This window comes from Chiloscyllium punctatum, chromosome 14, assembly GCF_047496795.1.
Source record: "Chiloscyllium punctatum isolate Juve2018m chromosome 14, sChiPun1.3, whole genome shotgun sequence".
NCBI lineage: Eukaryota > Metazoa > Chordata > Chondrichthyes > Orectolobiformes > Hemiscylliidae > Chiloscyllium > Chiloscyllium punctatum.
The window spans coordinates 96,409,698-96,428,078 of record NC_092752.1 but is presented as its reverse complement, the minus strand read 5'-3'; the positions used below and the strand labels follow the sequence as shown (position 1 = coordinate 96,428,078).

At 42.9% G+C, this 18,381-nt stretch overlaps 1 long non-coding RNA gene across 1 annotated transcript; it reads left to right on the top strand.

Annotated features, from left to right (window-relative positions):
- Positions 1-2,171: 2,171 nt before the first annotated feature.
- Positions 2,172-7,545, top strand: LOC140485792 (uncharacterized). Its single transcript, XR_011962458.1, has 4 exons — positions 2,172-2,754; positions 3,427-3,726; positions 3,837-4,012; positions 7,437-7,545. It is a non-coding gene; the product is annotated as an uncharacterized lncRNA (long non-coding RNA).
- Positions 7,546-18,381: the final 10,836 nt, after the last annotated feature.

Genomic DNA, 18,381 nt, shown 5'->3' with positions numbered 1-18,381 from the left:
AATTCCACAGTTAAAAGGAAAAGATTATTCAGCGCCTCACGCTAGCTTCACAGGAATATGAGGAAGTCATTTAGCTCAATGAAATTATTAATGAAGTGTAGAGATAGCCCATTTAGTGCTTCCAACCAAATTCACAGGAAGAGAAGGATTCACGTGTTATGGATGACTGCAGATCTCCTCAAAAATATTTGAAGGCGTTGTCCTAGACGCTAGTAATAATTAAGTGTATACTGTATACTGATACAGTAATATCCCATAAACATGTACTTGAACGAAACGAAAGATCAGATACAGATTCTCAGATGCAGTTCTCCAATCGTGGAGGGAAAACAAATCAAGTGAAAATTTAAAGAGAGTTGCAGCCAGGAGAATTCAATTGAAGCTTTCAACTCTGTGGAGACCCCAGTAGCTTCTGATGTTACTGATGAACTAAAACACTTCCTGTAATGTGACTGCCAGAACTGCCCACAGTATTCTATCTATGGCCTAACCAATGGCATGTTTAACTCATATTATGTCGCCTCGATGAATGAACACTATGCCTGCAGTCCCGTGTGATTTCTGAAATGGCTATTACACTGTCCAGTCACATTCACGGATGTGTGGAGAAACACCGTCTGACCTCCCTAGTGTTCTGCTATTCATTGAATTCTCCCCTGTGTTGTTCCTTCATCCAAAGTGCATCACATCCTATTTAGCAGGGTTCCATTCCATCTGCCATTGATCTGACCATCTGACCATTCCACCTGTATCTTCCTGTAACGCAAGGCCTTCCTCCTCACTGCCAACAACCTGGCCAATTTTTGTTTCAAACACAAAATTACTTATTACACTCAGTCCCCAGCCCCCACCACCACCCTCTCCACATTCACATTTACATCATTTATGATTACCACAAATAATTAGATACACTGCACTGCTCGCTGTGGTACACCACCAGACACTGGTCTATCTCTACCACCTTTCCAGTAACATGGGACCACATAGATGTTCTCCAGTTCTCTAGCACCTCCCTAGTGTGGTCAGTTTCGACTTAAGCATTCAGGTCAAGACATTTCCTTTCTTGTCTCCAACAGCAACCTGCGACACCACTCATCTGGACTTTACATCATCCAAAACCATCAATCCCCAACTTGCATCTTATATCAATCAGTTCGAGAGCTTCCCAGTCCATCCTCTTGAATTCTGTACCTGCATCTTCCTTCTCCCAACTGAAACAGATGTGAAGCTCTCATGTCACAGGCGATCAATGTTCCCCAGTTTCACATACTGATTACCCCCTTGGTTTCGAAATGGGTACTAATTTTTCCCTGGTTATTCTGTTCCGCTTGATGTTTTTGTACAACATATTGGGTTCCCCATAACTGTGCCTGCTGCACTCTCCATGCCCCTGTGTTAGTCAGTCTGCAGTGGGTGAATTTTCTAAGTTTCCCTGAGATCACCTCTCATTATTTGAACAGTAGAGAACACAGGTATAATCCCATCCACACTGCATGCAGTCTGTGCAGAACGCCTTTACTTCGATATTCCGATTTCCGTTAAATGAAGGCCAACTTCACTTCTAACCTTCCATTTCAAAATGTCGCCCCGAACCACGTTGGTTCAATTTTATTCATTATTCGCTTGCTGGACTTTAAACATCCAACTGAATGTCTAACTATATCATATCCAATAGACCTGCATTGTCTCCCCCTACAAGAAACTTCTTCTGATGTATTCCTGTTGAAGGGCTTTTGCCCAATGCGTTGATTTTACTCCGATACTGCCAGAACTGCTGTGCTTTTCCAGCACCACTCGAATCTAAACTCTGGTTTCCAGCATCTGCAGTCATTGTTTTTACCTAAGAAACATCTGAAAACCATTTCAAAAAAGGTTTGTTAACATTGATTATTCGCGGGGGATACAAGATGGCGGCAACCAGTCGGCTTGCCCTGCTGATCTCTGCAGCAGAACCAAGACAAAAAGATGCATTCACCATCTCTTTCTTCCCTATTGTTGTAACATCGGTCGTTTTTGATCCCCAGTATTTCTCTATGCCATTTTAAGTGAGTGAGGAAAATGACGAAGGGAAAAGGACCAAGAGGAACACAACTAGCAGGGCACAACAGTAATATATACGTCATCAGCTGTGACGTCGGCCTCTGCAAACGCCCCAGGGAACTTATCTGTGGAGTAGAGCCTGGTCTCGGAGTTTAGTGCCTGCGAGAGAACATTCTTTCAGTGATTGATGAGACCCGAACCAGATGGAACTGATCTCAGCCAAGCTGCAGAAGTAGGACCAAAGGATCCAGCGTCTCGGGCGGCAGAATTCTCGGTGGGTGGGGTCCAAGCCCTGGAATGGTAGATTAGGGCCTTAGTAGAGTAGGTCAACGACCTTGAAAATCGGGGCCATCAGAAGAACATCAGCCTGGTCAGGCTGCCGAAACGAGATGGCCAGCTCGTCAGCTTCTTGGAGCAATGGCTCATACAATTTTTGAAGCTGGAAGTCAGGGGCAGACTGGTTGCGGGTCGAGTGGTCCCACTGTGTCGCAGTGTGCAAGACCGGATCAGACCAGCACCCCCACCCAGTCCAAGTGCAAGTCCAGCACGATAGAGAAAAAAAAAAGTACTGTAAGCTTCTCGGGGAAGGATCCATAGGCTGTGACCTACAAAGCATTACGAATTATGTTTTTCGAGGACCTTTCTACGGCTGAGATCCGCAAGAGGCAGGCCTTTGATAATGTAAAAAGGAGCCTGAGGGATGTGAATATTCTGGTAAGATATCTGGTAATATTATGTTTCAGCCATGGAGGGTCTGTGTTTAATTTTGACTCACCAGAAAACTCAAAGGACTTCCTGTACATATTAAAATAGACTGGCTGGTTCAAATAATATGGAAAATTATGTTCTCTTTGATTTCACTGGGGTTTGTCTGGTTTACCTCCTTTTTTTAGTGTGCGAAAGTCCCATTTTTCCCTTTTCTCTCTCTTCTCCTTTCTTACTCCATTCCCATTATCCTTTGTTTTCTTATCATTTGCTTTTTGTTTCTCTCACTTAGATCAGAATGAGAAAGGGGGTTTGGGGATGGTGGGTGTGGTTACATTTTGTTTCACCGGGACTGCCTCAGGTTGAAGTATGGATGGGACGGATTGAATGCAGACTTTTAATTTTCTTGTTGTAAGATGCTACAACTTCTTTTTTAAACTTTGTTTTGCCTGGGTTTGGGGAGCGGCTTCAGCTAGGAGGAGCCATGGGGGATTAATGGGTAATATGAACACCCTCTGCAGGAAGGGAGAATGTCTCCAATTATTTGTGTTATACGCTGGTTTACTTCAGACATAGTTGTTAGAAGTTTTGATTTGGTTGTTATTGTAGTTATATTTTCAAGATGGGATGAACTGTTTACAACTTTCACTTGGCGCGCTATAAATGTGGTTCTTCTCCTAGTGGGTTATGGGCTGCTTCAGATGGCTATGGCTAACCGCTCGTTTAAATGGTGCACCTGGAAAGTGAAGGAGAGTCACTCATCGATTAAGAGAAAAAAGATACTTTCAAGCCTCAGAAAGGAAGATGTCAATGCAGCCTTACCACCAGAAACACATCTAACTGAAAAGGAGCACTTAAAGTTATAACAGGGAAATTTCGGCCCGGTGTTTATTTCATCCTTTAATTCGAAAAGTGGAGGAGTAGCTTCAGTCATTCATACAAACCTTCCACTTCAGTTGTTTGACCAAATTAAGGACGAACGTGAGTAGTTTCTGATCCTTAAAGCTTTAATACATGCAGAGGAATATGGGACATTGTATAATATTGCCCCCAGCACACCCCCTCAAATTTCTAATGGATGTGCTCTCCAGGTTGATGACCATTGGTGAACATCATACAATTAAAGGGGAGACTTTAACCGACTTATGGACCCCGAAGTGGATAGGATGTCAAGGGGTCTCACGGGTATTTTCCCGCCATCAAGGCAGCTGGTGGACCTGAACAGGGAGCTGCGTTGGTGGACGTTTGAAATGTCTTCACCCTGAAGGTAGGGGCTTCACCTTTTTCTCTAACCCACGTAAGTGCTATACCAGGATTGACATATTTTTTGCCCCATTGGCCTTTTGAAATTCGATGCTGCCCTGCAAAATTCTGATCGTGCAGCAGTGTAAGTGGATGTTAAGGCTGATGGTGATTGGACAGGCTCACAGCACTGGCGCATGGATCCTTGCCTCCTGAAAGATAACAAATTCATTGAGTACTTTTCGCGGGAATTGAAGGTTTTATTGGGACATTAACTTGGGTATGGCCAGTAATCCATCTGTGTTCTGGAAGACTGCCAATGCCTATGCAAGGGGTTTGATTATTTTTAACTCGGTGACTCAGAAGCGGCAGAAGGGAAAGCAGTAGCGAATGCTTAAGGCTTTAATGAAGGCAGCTGAGACAGCATACTTTGACGGATGGTCTGTAACTAAGTTGCAGCAGATTACAGCCCTCCGGGCTGCTCTGAACACTGCACTCACGGAGACAGCAAAGAGCGAGATTTCCTTTGCGAAACAGAGGTTATTCGAGTATGGAGTTAAACTGAGAAGGTACTTGGCGCACTTGGCCAGAAAGACGAGTGCCCCCGATTTATTACATCAATTAGAGAGGGTGCTGATACTATTACCTACGATCCGAAAAGGGTTAATGCAACATTCAGAAATTTCTACTCTGCGTTGCTCCAATCAGAGGATTGTGCGGAGAGATTAGTGAAGAAGGAGTCCTTTTTTAAGATCCTGGACCTCCCAGGTGTAACTTCAGAGCAGGAGTCTCTTTTGAATGCCCCTCTGACAATCCAAGAGATACAGGATGTGGTAAAGCAGCTCCAGAGTGGCAAACCGACCGGCACAGATGGCTTGCGGAGTGAGATTTATAAGGAGTTCATAGACATGATGGCTGGGCCAATGTTGGATATATTCAATTATTTTTGTAGACAGGACAGCCTCACAACCTCTCAGAGAAAAGCAAATATTTCCCTTATTCTCAAGAGAGGGAAAACCCCAGAGGATTGCCTATTTGTATAGGCCTAGACTGTTATTAAAACTATGGACTTTAAAATTTTGAGAAAAATACTAGATTTGAGGCTGGAGAAGATCTTGTCCTTTATTGTGAAAGAGGAACAGACAGGTTTTATTAGGAGTCGCAGGTCCCAATTAATATCAGGAGAGTGCTAAATATGGTTCAGATGTGCCAGCAAGAGTCGATTCCAGGCTTGGTAGTCTCGCTGGATGCAGAGAAAGAATTTGATTGGGTGCAGTGTCCAGACCTCTTTTATGTCTTGGAACCGTTTGGCCTTGGAGGTGTTGTTGCATGGTGGATGGCAGAATTATATAGTGACGCTAAAGCAGCAGCAGTTCTCACTAATGGTATAATTTTAGCATCGGCAGAGGCAGCCGACAAGTGTGCCCCTTTCCGTTATTATTTGTATTGGTTATTGAGCCGTTGGTAGAGGCCACCCAGAGGGGCCCCAATATAACTAAACGGGTGGTAGAGTCAGGAAGGCATAACATCATATATTACACAGATGACGTTCTTCTCTTTCTTACTAACCCGATGATATCTTTGCCCCATTTAATAGAAGTGATTGATTTATTTGAATCTTTCTTGGGGTATAAAATAAATTTTATGAAATCGGAGGCCATGCCTGTCGGGGTGTTATTCGAGTACCTGATCATGGGGGGGGGGGGGGGGGGGGTGCAATCCGATTCCCTTTCAGATGGTCACAAGGAGGTTTCCTCTATTTAGGCATTTTTATCACACCAGCCTTCTGTCAATTATATAAAACAAACTTCGCGCAGATGCTCGAGAAGATAAAACAGGACCTTCGGCTATGGGAAGATATTCCAATATCCTGATTGGGTAGAATACCTCCAGTTAATAGGAATGTACTTCCTCGTTTCTTCTATCCCACGCGAATGATCCTTTTGATGCTCTCCAGGTCTGTGCTATGGAGGCTTTACAGTTGGTTAAGCTTGTTTATCTGGCACCATAGGTGGCTTGTTATGAAGCTCGCCAAATTGCAGCTTCTGCGGGAGATGAAGGGTGTGATGTTCTGGACTTTAATCGGATGTGGCTGATTGTGCTTCCAAAGACCTGCGGTCAGTTTGTCTGGACATTGAGGCATCCAGGCAAAATGTCCCCTCATTAATCTGTTGTTCGTGGGCAAGAAGAGGACTGTTATTGAGGATTGCAGAAATCCAATTGTCCTTAAAATAGTTAAAGCCTGGAAAATGATGTGACATAGTGAGGGCAATTTACAAAAATAAACTTCCCCTTTTATTCCCATTGTAGGATGGGTAGGATCCCAGCTGGGATTGATGGATTCTGGCTTTCGGCTCTGGGAGTCCAGAGGAGTTTCCTGTTTGGGAGAATTATTTGACGTGGCGGTCATGATGGTTTTCGAGCAGCTGAGCCTGAAAAATGAGTTATCTTGGAGGGGCCACTTTCAGATGAGGAATTTTAGACAGAAAAAAAGCCTACATTAATGGTTAGTCCCCATAGGTCGGAAATGGCGGGAAGAGTGCTTCGGTCCAAAGGTGTTCTCTCGGTCAGCATCGTCTATCCTTTATTCAGAGGTAGTGTCTCAAATGAAATAGAGCGACTGCATGGAATCTGGGCTCAGGAATTGTGGCTGGAGATCTCACCAGAGGAGTGGGAAGATATTTGGGAGATCGTAAGGAAGATTTCAATTTGCAATAGGATGTAGGCTATGCAGATGAAGGTACTCCACTGGGTTTAATTGACACTGGAGCAGCTTGTTGAATTTAAGACAGGAGCGTATCCAATATGCCCCAAATGTACAGTATATGTTGGTACACTTATGTATTGCTTATGCTCATACCACAAGCTTCGTAGGTATTGGTGCACTATAGCAAGTGTTTTGGAAGGGGTTTTGGGAACCAAGATCAAGGCAAATCTGGTTCCCATCCTCTTGGGTTCGCTGAACCTTCTGTCTTTGGACTTGTATGGGAATAAATTGTTTAGTATTTTGTCATTTTGTGCGAGGAAGAACATTCCGATGAACTGGGTTCAAGGAAAACTCCCAGGACTCTGATTGTGGTGTAGATTAGTCATGGAGCTTACCCCCCACCCCCCCACCCCCACCCCCGCCCCGGACTTCCTTACGACTATGGACATCAGAAAGATGAACATTGTTACAGGACGTGGCGGCCCTATTTCAACCATATATACACGGTTTTATTGGCTATATTGATCAGGACATTTGTGTAACAGTGAGGGCTCTGAGAGGAAGAATTCTGAAAAAATACGGGTATGGCAAAACATGCTACCGGTGATGGGGAGTTTTGGTAGGATTGTGCTGGGTGTTGTAACTTCATGTAATTTAATTTAATTTGCCTTGGTTCAGCTCGGTTTAATCTCTGTTTTGTTTTGATTTTGTTTTGATATCTGCCCATTTATTTTGTGCACAGGGAAGATAAAGAGTCCATTCAGCCACTCATGCCTCTTACACAGCAACCAGAGTAGGTCATTTCACACCATGTGTCAATTATACAGGATTGGAGGGAACAAAGAGAATATATAGAGGTGAGAATTCAAGTTGATCACCTTCACGGTGGAATATAAAGTAGTGAGAAAACTGCTGGAATTTATGAAAATTGTTAAAATCGATTATTCAGGAATTAATGAAAGGACATTTGCAGAGTCAAGACACAATCTATCAGAATCAACATAATTTTACAAAGGATGAATCGTGTTTTCATTATTTATATGAGTCTTTAAGAGTGTGAAAAGCAAGCTGCATAATGGGGATCCTGGAGATGTGAAATCAGGACTTGCAGAAGACATTGAATAAGGTGTGCACTAATAATCAATCTGCAGAATAAGATCGCATATGGTTAAAGTAATTTATTCGCTTGGATAGAGGATTCGCGAAACAAAGAATTGCAGTGAGCTGGAATAACTGGTTCATTTTCTGTTTCCAAAAATACCATAGGACTCAGTCACCAGGTCCCAACTATTAGCAATCAATACAATCACTTATTTGAGGGGATAGAATGCTATAATCAGTTTTTCAGAAGACACTGACTCAGGTGAGAAATTGTAATGAATGGTTAAGGATAGATTGGGCCATTATTTGGCAAATGAAATGAAACAATGAAAAGTATGAGGCTGTTTTGGTCGGTATAACAGAAAGGCAACTTACTATGCAAACAGCGGGAAACTACAGAGTGCTTAGGTACAGAGGGATCTGGTATCCTCCGCCATATCGCAAAAAACACAGATGCAGGTGCAGTTGATAATGAAAAAGGCAACTGCAAATTTGGCATTTATTTCTGAAAGAATAGATTATAAAGCTAGGGACGTGTTGCTGCAATAATGCCAGGCATTTGTGAGATCGCAATTGAGTCCTGTGTCCAGTTTTCATGTCCTGACTGCAGGAAGGATGTAATTACCATGGAGGCAGATCAGAAGAGGTTTACTAGACTGATTCCAGAGATAAGGAGTTTGTCTTCTGAAGAGAGATTGAGCAATTCAGGCCTATACTCTCTGGAGTTTAGAAAAATGCGAGGAGATATCTCTAAGGACTGGACAATGCTAAAAGTGATTGATAATGTCGACATGCATTGGGTATTTCCTCATGTGGGGAATCTACAACAAGAGATCATAGTTTTAGGATAAGTGGAGGTGAATTAAAATTTGATGATTGAACTTCCATCAAAATATTGTAAATCAGTGAAATTCACTGTTCCAGAGTGCAGTGGATGCTGGGATATTGAGTAACTGAAGGGATATGGAGAGTGTGCCGGATATTGGGTCTGAGACCGAGATGACATCAGCCATGATTGTATTCAATGGTGGAGCAGGCTGACATCAGCCATGATTTTATTCAATGGTGGAGCAGACTGACATCAGAAATAATTGTATTCAATTATGGAGCAGGCTGGAGGGGCTGGATTGCTGACTGATGTTCCTCGTCCTTCTTCAGCCCTTCAAACGTGTTAAATAGGAATAGGGGAGGACTGGTTATTGGCCAGAAAGCAGGCACTCTGAATAAATCAATTTAATCAGTTGAAAAGAATGTAACCAGTAGGGTCACACAGTGACCAGTGCAGGGTCCTCAGCTATTTACCATCTATATCAATAATCTAGAGGAGAGCAACAAATGTACTCTAACTAAGTTTGCCAATGGAACTAAGATAAGCAGGAAAATTAAAAATCAATGGAAGTTGTAGAGTCTGTAAATGGATATGGACAAGTTAATCAATGGATAAAAGATTGGCAGGTGGGATTTAACGTCATATATAACCTGTTATTTTCTTCCAAAAAGAACGGCAGGCAGTATGTTACTGAAATATAGAGGGATTACAGGACTTAGTGATACCGTGTGTACCAGAGGGTTCACTCTGAGCCGTTCAGATATGGCAAGTGTTTCTCCATCACCCTGATCGTCTGCTGCCTGATGTTCCCAGCGGGCCTATTGTTCTCATCCACCATACATAAGGTTGAGGAGGCAAGGGTTAGACAGTGCTCTAGAAGGTTGCAAGATAACCAGGGTGGAACTGAAGAATGAACTCAGGAGAGATAAAAGTGTGCATGATAAAGGCTTGGCGGGTAGAATTAAGGTAAAACCTAAGACGTTCTACACATATGTCAGGAACAAGAGGACCGCAGAGTAGGGCTGATCAGTGATAGGGGAGGGAACTTGCGCCAGGAGTCGGAGGAGGTAGGGGAGGTTCTTAATGAATGTTTGCTTCAGTATTCACTAATGAGAGGGACCTTGACGTTTCTGAGGACAGCATGAAACAGGCGGATATGCTGGAACAGGAGGATGTGTGGAAATGTTTGAGAAACAAACGGATAGATAAATTTATTTGGCCAAATAGGATATGCCCTCGGATACAATAGGAAGCGAGAAGAGATTGCTGCGCATTTTGAGATGATCTTTGCATCCTCACTGTCCACTCGAGTCGTGCCAGATGACAGGAGGCTGGCAAAAGTTAATGCCTGGTTCAAGAAAGGGAATAGGGATAATCCTGGGAATTATTGGCCAACCAGTCATACACCAGTGACGGGCAAAGTATTGGAGAGGACTTGAGAGACAGGATTTATGAATACTTGGAAAATTATAAATGATTAGAGACAGTCAACATGGCTTTGTGAGGAGAAGGTCATGCCTAATAGATCTTATTGAATTCCTTAAGGATGTGACAAAACACGTTGATGAATTAGAACAGTCGATGTGGTATTTTAACAAGGCATTTGATAAAGTTATCCACGGTAAGCTCATTCACAAGATAAGGAGGCATGGCTTACAGGGAGGTCTGGATGTCTGGATGCAGAATTGGCTGTCCCACAGAAGACAGAAGGTGGTGGTAGATGGAACAGATGCAGCCTGCAGCTTGGTGACCAGCTTGGTGATCTGTTATGGGACCTCTGCTCTTTGTGATTTTTTTATATGAGAGTTGGATGACGAATTGGAAGGGTAGGTTCATAGGTTCGCTGATGTCACGATCTTTGGTGGAGTTGGTGGTTAGTATGGAGTGCTGTAGTAGGTTGCAACAGGACATTGACATAACTGAGCTGATGAGTGACAGATTGAGATAAATCTGGAACAGCGGGATCTTGGGGTCCATGTCTATAGATCCTCAAAGTTGCCATCCAGGTGGATGCTGTTGTTTAGAAGGCGTATGAGGTGTTGGCTTTCACAGCCGGGGAGATCAGTTTCAGAGCTGTGAGGTTATGCTGCAGCTCTATAATCCCACTGTTTAACCCACTGTGATGAAGTTGAATGCTGTTCTTCATTGAGAGCTTGCAAATTCTTGTCATGTGACTAGCTAATATTTTCAAACTGTACTGGACTGAAACTATGTAACATCTGGCTGTGAAACAGATATATTGAGATTTGGTTGCTCTTTTGACAACTATTCGAATTTAAACAATCAAGTTGAAATTATGACCCACTATACTAAACCCAATCGATTTTAAATTTATTGCTTTGCCGACATCAAACCATGGAGATGAGCTGATGTTCAGGGAATAAAGAGGTACGCATTTTGGAAGTTAGACAGAGAGTAAACTGCCATCGTGAGAGTCTGCCATGAACAACATTCTCTATGCAAGATTCATTTTTTGGACGAAAAACCCTTGCATTAAAACACAGAACATGACCCAGGGAGATATTCAGTGGAAAGAAGGAGGGCATTGGAGACTACAGCCACTGTCTGGTTTAAGTAATTTTAATACAGTTTTTCTTTAATTGGAAGATCATATTGTTAAAGGTGGAGGAAGATAACAGTTCAGAGAAGGGGAAGCTTAGAGTTGGGAACAACTGTTGTTGTTCAATGTTCACTTTTAGAATTAAGGAATACATTGATATTATTTCCTGTTAAGTAGCGAAATTTGCGAGCTCTCCGTCACTCGACTTTAACGGATTATGAGCGAGGTGAGCTTTTCTGAGTGTTTGGTTTCATTAACAGAAGGGTTCATCGCCGTGTCATAACACTACACTTGTAATACCGTGTTCTAGTCACCTCATTAAAGGAAAGAGGTGGAAGATAAAGAGAGGATGCAGAGAATTACCTTTGGAACAGCAGAAAGATTGACACAAGCCACACAGAGTGAGTGAAATACTGAGAAATTCACCACGTGAAAAAATAAACACTGGCAGATTCCCGATGTCTATATAAACATCAGTGTGTCAGTGGGTGTAGTGCGTCTGTATTGATGACTGGGTATCTGTGTGTGTGTGTGTGTGTGTGTGTGTGTGTGTGTGCATCTGTATATCAGTATTTGTGTATGTGTGCCTGTATTAGTATAGTACACAATCACCTGATGAAGGAGCGTCGCTCCGAAAGCTAGTGTGCTTCCAATTAAACCTGTTGGACTATAACCTGGTGTTGTGTGATTTTTAACTTTGTATTAGTATAGGTGTTATTGCATCAGTCTCCGTGTGTGTCTGTGCATCTATGTTCATCTCTGTGTGTCTCTGCATATCTGATTTTGTCACTGTGTGTATCTGCGTTTCTGCATTTATCGTTGTATATATATGCATGTCTGTATTTGTCTCTATGTGTATCTGCATGTCTGTATTTGTCTCTGTGCGTATCTGCGTGCCTGTATTCATCTTGCGTGTATCTGTGTGTCTCTATCCATCTCTCAGTCTATCTGCATGTTTCTGTGTGTAGCTTCGTGTCTACATCTGTCTCTGTGTGCATCTGTGTGCCTACATTCATGTCTGTATCTGTGTGTGTGTATTCGTCTCTATGTCAATCTGCATGCCTGTACTCATGTGTGAGTATCTGTGCGTCTGTATTTGTCTCTGTGTGCATCTGTGTGTCTATGTTCATCTCTATGTGTATCCATGTGTCTGTATTCATCCCTATGGGCATCTGTGTGCGTTTATTCGACTTTGTGTGTATCTGCGTGTCTATATTTGTCTCTATGTGTACCTGCGTGTCTGTATTCATCTCTCTATCTGCGTGTCTGTGTTCGTCTCTATGTGTATCTGCGTGTCTGTATTCATCTCTGTTGTGTATCTGCCTGTCTGTATTTGTCTCTGTGTGCCTGTATTTGTTTCTGTGTGTCGTTGCACGTCTGTATTCGTCTCTCTTTGCGCCTGTGCACCTGTATTTATCTATGTGTCTCTGTATTTGTCTCTTTGTGTATTTGCGTGTCTGTTTTCATCTCTGCGTTTTGTCTGCGTGCCTGTATTCGTCTCTCTGTGTATCTGTGTGTCCATGTGCACAGCGGATCTGTCAGGCTCTCTGGTGTTTAAAGTGATGCAATGTCCCCCTCTGCTGGCCTTCCCAGTTTTCTGCGTTGACAGCACCGCAGGGTGACAACCATCAGGAAATTCAGTCTGGGAGGGAGGGGGAAGGAGGCAGCTCATACCGCCATCCAAACTGACAGAACCATCTGCACACGCACACACACAGTTTGGCATATGGAGGCTTGTAATCGTACTGAGGACCCTTAGAGTGGAGAATGTTCATGTAAAGTTATGTCTTTGGTCGCTCTGCAATGTGGAAGTGATTTGTCTTTGAAGATTATTCATGACACAGAGTGCACAAATCAAAGAATATTTCCACCTCAAATGCATGCAAGCAAGGTTGACAGAACCATTTCTAAGTCAATGGAATTGATATATTGCACGTTCATTATATAGAACATAGAACATAGAAGAATACAGCGCAGTACAGTCCCTTCGGCCCTCGATGTTGCGCCGATCAAAGCCCACCTAACCTACACGAACCCACTATCCTCCATATACCTATCCAATGCCCGCTTAAATACCCATTAAGAGGGAGAGTCCACCACTGCTACTGACAGGGCATTCCATGAACTTACGACTCGCTGAGTGAAGAAACTACCCCTAACATCAGTCCTATATCTACCCCCCCTTAATTTAAAGCTATGCCCCCTTGTAATAGCTGACTCCATAAGAGAAAAAAGGTTCTCACTGTCAACCCAATCTAACCCCCTAATCATCTTGTACACCTCTATCAAGTCACCCCTAAACCTTCTTTTCTCCAATGAAAACAACCCCAAGTGCCTCAGCCTTTCCTCATAGGATCTTCCTACCATACCAGGCAACATCCTGGTAAACTTCCTCTGCACCCGTTCCAGTGCCTCCACATCCTTCCTATAGTATGGCGACCAAAACTGCACACAATATTCCAGATGCGGCCGCATCAGAGTCTTATACAACTGCAGCATGACCTCAGGAATCCGGAACTCAATTCCTCTACCAATAAAAGCCAGTACGCCATATGCCTTCTTCACTGCACTATTTACCTGGGTGGCAACTTTCAGAGATCTGTGTATATGGACACCAAGATCCCTCTGCTCTTCCACACTACCAAGTATCCGACCATTAGCCCAGTACCCCATCTTTTTGTTACTCTTACCAAAGTGAATCACCTCACACTTAGCTACATTGAACTCCATTTGCCACCTTTCTGCCCAGCTCTGCAGCTTCTCTATATCCCGCTGTAACCTGCCACATCCTTCCTCACTGTCTACAACTCCTCCGACTTTCGTATCATCCGCAAACTTGCTCACCCAACCTTCTAACCCTTCCTCCAGGTCATTTATAAAAATGACAAACAGCAATGGTCCCAAAACAGATCCTTGCAGAACACCGCTAGTGACGGCACTCCAAGATGAAACTTTGCCATCAACTACTACCCTCTGTCTTCTTCCAGCCAGCCAATTCCTAATCCAAACCTCCAACTCACCCTCAATGCCATATCTCTGTATTTTCTGCAGTAGCCTACCATGGGGGACCTTATCAAACGCCTTACTAAATCCATATATACCACATCTACCGCTTTCCCCTCATCTACCTCCTTAGTCACATTCTCAAAGAATTCAATAAGGTTTGTGAGGCACGACCTGCCCTTCACAAAACCATGCTGACTATCCTTGATCACATTATACTTATCCAGATGTGCATAAATCCTATCCCTTACAATTCTCTCTAAACTTTGCCCACAACAGAAGTGAGACTCACTGGCCTATAGTTACGAGGATTATCCCTAATCCCCTTCTTGAACAAGGGAACCACGTTTGCTAGCATCCAGTCCTCTGGCACTACTCCTGTAGACAAAGAGGACACAAAAATCAACGCCCATGGCTCTGCAATCTCCTCCCTTGCTTCCCAGAGAATCCTAGGATAAATGCCATCAGGGCCAGGGGACCTGATGGCATTTATCTTGAAATGTTTCACAATATACTCCTACAAATTATAAATGAGAAAAGATGAAAATTTCTGAAACTGACACAGTGGTGGTGATAATATCTGAGGAACAAAATCGCTAGGTATCACACGAAACTGCTCTGTGCTTTCAAAGACGTTATTAGAAAAACCAAGCGGCCATGCAATGTGAAAGATTGACAGTATTTGATGTCCTCTGAAAGAAATAAAATAAAACTGACACTACTGCAAAGGCATGGGGAGGCGAACAGAGGGTGGCATTGTATAACTATAAACTTAACAGGAACAGACGTAAAGGTGTGGGGGGTGGTGAGGGGTTGATCTCAATTTCAATGGATTTACCCCAAAATACGGCAAGACCTCGACTCACGGAGATACACACAAACATACACTGACACGTTAAACACACAACACATATACATGCAGATATGGACACACAAACAAACACATGCACACTCCTGCACATAGTTTCTTTAAAATAAGTTGAATAAGCTTTTCATTAATTCGGGAATCAATGATCATTTGGCGAAGGCAGGAGAATGAAGGTGAGAAACATTTCAGCTTTAATCCAATGGCACAGCAGATCCATGGGCTAAGTGGCCTGATTCTGTTCCATTTTCCCATTTTCAGGAGAGAGTCGCTTTCAGAAGTTGAATTTGAATGGAGATTACAGGGTTAAAGGTAGGATTCTTGGCAGTGTGGAGGAACAAAGGGATCTTGGGGTCCACGTATATAGATTCCTCAAAGTTGCCAAAGCCCTCAAGGTGATAGGGCTGTTAAGAATGTGTATGATGTGTTGGCTTTCATAAGCTGGGGGATTGAGTTAAGAGCTGCGAGGTTATGCTGCAGCTCCATAGAGGCCTGATTAGACCACACTTGGAATATTGTGTTGAATTCTGTTCGCCCCATTAAAGGAAGGATGTGGAAGCTTTAGAGAGGGTGCAGTCGCGAGTTCCCAGCACGTTGCCTGGCCTGTACGGCATGTCTTATGAAGAAGGTTTGAGGGAGCTTTAGCTTTTCTCATTAGAGTAAAGAAGAATGAACAGTGACTTGACAGAGTTGTGCAAGATGATGAGAGGCACAGATAGGATGGATAAGTAGAGTCTTTTTCATAGGGTGGAAATGGCTAACACGAGGGAAACATAATTTTAATGTGATTGGAGGAAGGTTTTGGGAGATGCCAGAGGCAGGTTGTTTTCACAGGTAGTGATAGGTGCGTAGAATGCACGTCAGCAGTGGTCGTAGAATCAGCTACATTAGGGATATTCAAGTAACTCTTGGATAGCCACATAGATGATAATAGGATGAAGGCTCTGCAGTTTAGCTTAATCTTAGAGAAGCATAAAAGGTCGGCACATCATTGAGGACTGAAGGGCTCTTACTGTGCTGTACTGTTCAATGTTCACAGTTCTAATATCTTGAACTCTTGTGAAAATATTGTACCTGGAATTCCTTTAACTTCAGTGGAGGTTACTCTGGTCAGTATTTGATTGTCGACGGTTAATGGAAATTTGGGGAGGTTTGAGGTGCGGAATGGTCTATATCTGTTCATCACCGTTGTGTCAAAAGAATGATGATTGGTTTGAGGGGAACTCTTTTTGAGAATAAGGGCATTCCTATTTTAGACTGGGAAAGGGATGTCCCTTTCTCTTTAGGATTGTGTGGTCTGTGTTCTTCTCATGCCCAAGGAGCAGTGAAGACTGGGTTAGTGAAAACACTCAAGGAGAAGTTATATAGATCGTTGATGAACAAGAGAATCAATGTTTGCTGGGAGCAGACAGGAAACGGATGCTTAGTTATAATCACATCAACAATGTCCATTCTGAATTGTGCAGCAAGCTCGAGGGGCTGAATGGCCACCTGCTGCTCTTGCTTCATATGTTGTTCACTCACTCAACCTCGCATGCTGTTACAGAAGGTGAGGAAAATCGCATTCAGCCATTCTGGATCGATTCAATGAGACATGAGGAGACCTTTCTGTCCCTCTAAGGATTTACAAAGGAATAGGATGAAGCTCTTCAGCCATTTCAGTACATTACCCAGCACAAGAGGAGGTCACACCTGTTTTATAGATTGCTACACAGGAAAAGGGGAGCCCTGGGTAACTATCAGGATATAGACAGTCGGGAGAAATGTATATTTTCGGGTTGGAAATCTTTAACTTGGTGAAGTGCCTCAGAGATCAGTGCAACATCAAAAGCTACTTAGAATCTGTAAATGATCTGCGTGTGGGGACTGATTAGATGGAACTCAATTGGCTCAAACACGAAGATTCTATAAGATGTCAAGTGGAGGTAGAGAGTCTATAATGTGATATAGACAGGGAATGTTAGTGTGTAAACCTTCAGCAGAAACAGGATAACATGGGCTACCGAGGTTTGTGCTGTGGCAGAAGGGTAAAACAACAGTAAACTAACTAAAAGAAGAGAGTTCACAAAACTCATTTGTACAAAGGCATTTGTTCACCCTGGTACATACATTACACGGGGTTAGTATGCAGATGCAGCAAGTAATTAGGAATGATTACTTCATGAAAAGGCTATCAGGATGTTTTACTGCATCTGTACAGGGGATTTCTGAGTCAACAGCTGATGTATTGTGGGCTGTGATGATTCCATAAACTGAAAAATAGATATACTCAATCGCTTTAGAAGCTTTGCGAAGATGTTTCACTGCACAGAAACAGACCATTCGCTGCAACATATCCATGCCGACCAGGTGTCCTAAATTAATCACGTTCCATTTGCCAGCATTTGCCCCATATCCCTTTAAACCTTCGTGTTCACTCAAATTGTTTCATTCAAATGACTTTAAATACTGTAGCTGCCCCAGCCTCCAACGTTTCCTCTGGCAGTTCATTCTATACACTCTGTGAAAAGTTACCACTTTTTTCCCTTGTAAATCTTTCTCCCCTCACCTTCAATCTATGTGCTCTAGTTTTGGACTGCCCGAAGCAAGGAAAATGTTCTTGGATCTTCACCATTTCCTTGCTCCTCATGATGTTATAAACCTCTATAAGGCGAGAGCACTTCAGGATTGAGAACGAGAGGCGTTCGTATTTAACCGTATAAGATATTGAGGAGAGTGTATCTGATGCATAGCCTATGGACATTTTCTCTGGTAGGGGAGTCTAGAACTGAGGATTTAAATTTAAGAAAACAACATGTGTATGTTATATACTCTTTTCATAGTATAAGAAAACAAATACTATGAAGACATGATTTTGTTGGACAAAAATATGAGGACACATGCAAACATATCTGCATTAAAACTCCTACATGGAGCAGAGAATAGGGACATAGTCATACAGTTCTGAGAATGTTCAAGGAGGCCTCACGTGGTCCAGTTTGGTGTTGAGATAACATTATTGTATATTTCTGCTCCGAGATGGAGAAAATGCAACATTCTGGAGAAGCCACTGCTTATTGCTCCCTCTCTTTCCTTGTTCCTTCTCGCAACAATGTATGCGAGGTGAAAACCGTTCAGTCATCTTTATCATTCATGTCGGATTACTGTTGAGGAATCATTGGCATCTCCCCACTGCCTAAAATCAAAGGTAATTCAGCCAAATCCGACTGTTCCAGGAATAAATCCTGCTTGTGTGAGCAGAACAACCTCAGAGGCAGAATAACATTTCATTATTTTACTTTTGTCTTGAGATTAACTGTTGCTTGGACAAAGCTCTTTCATGCTGATAT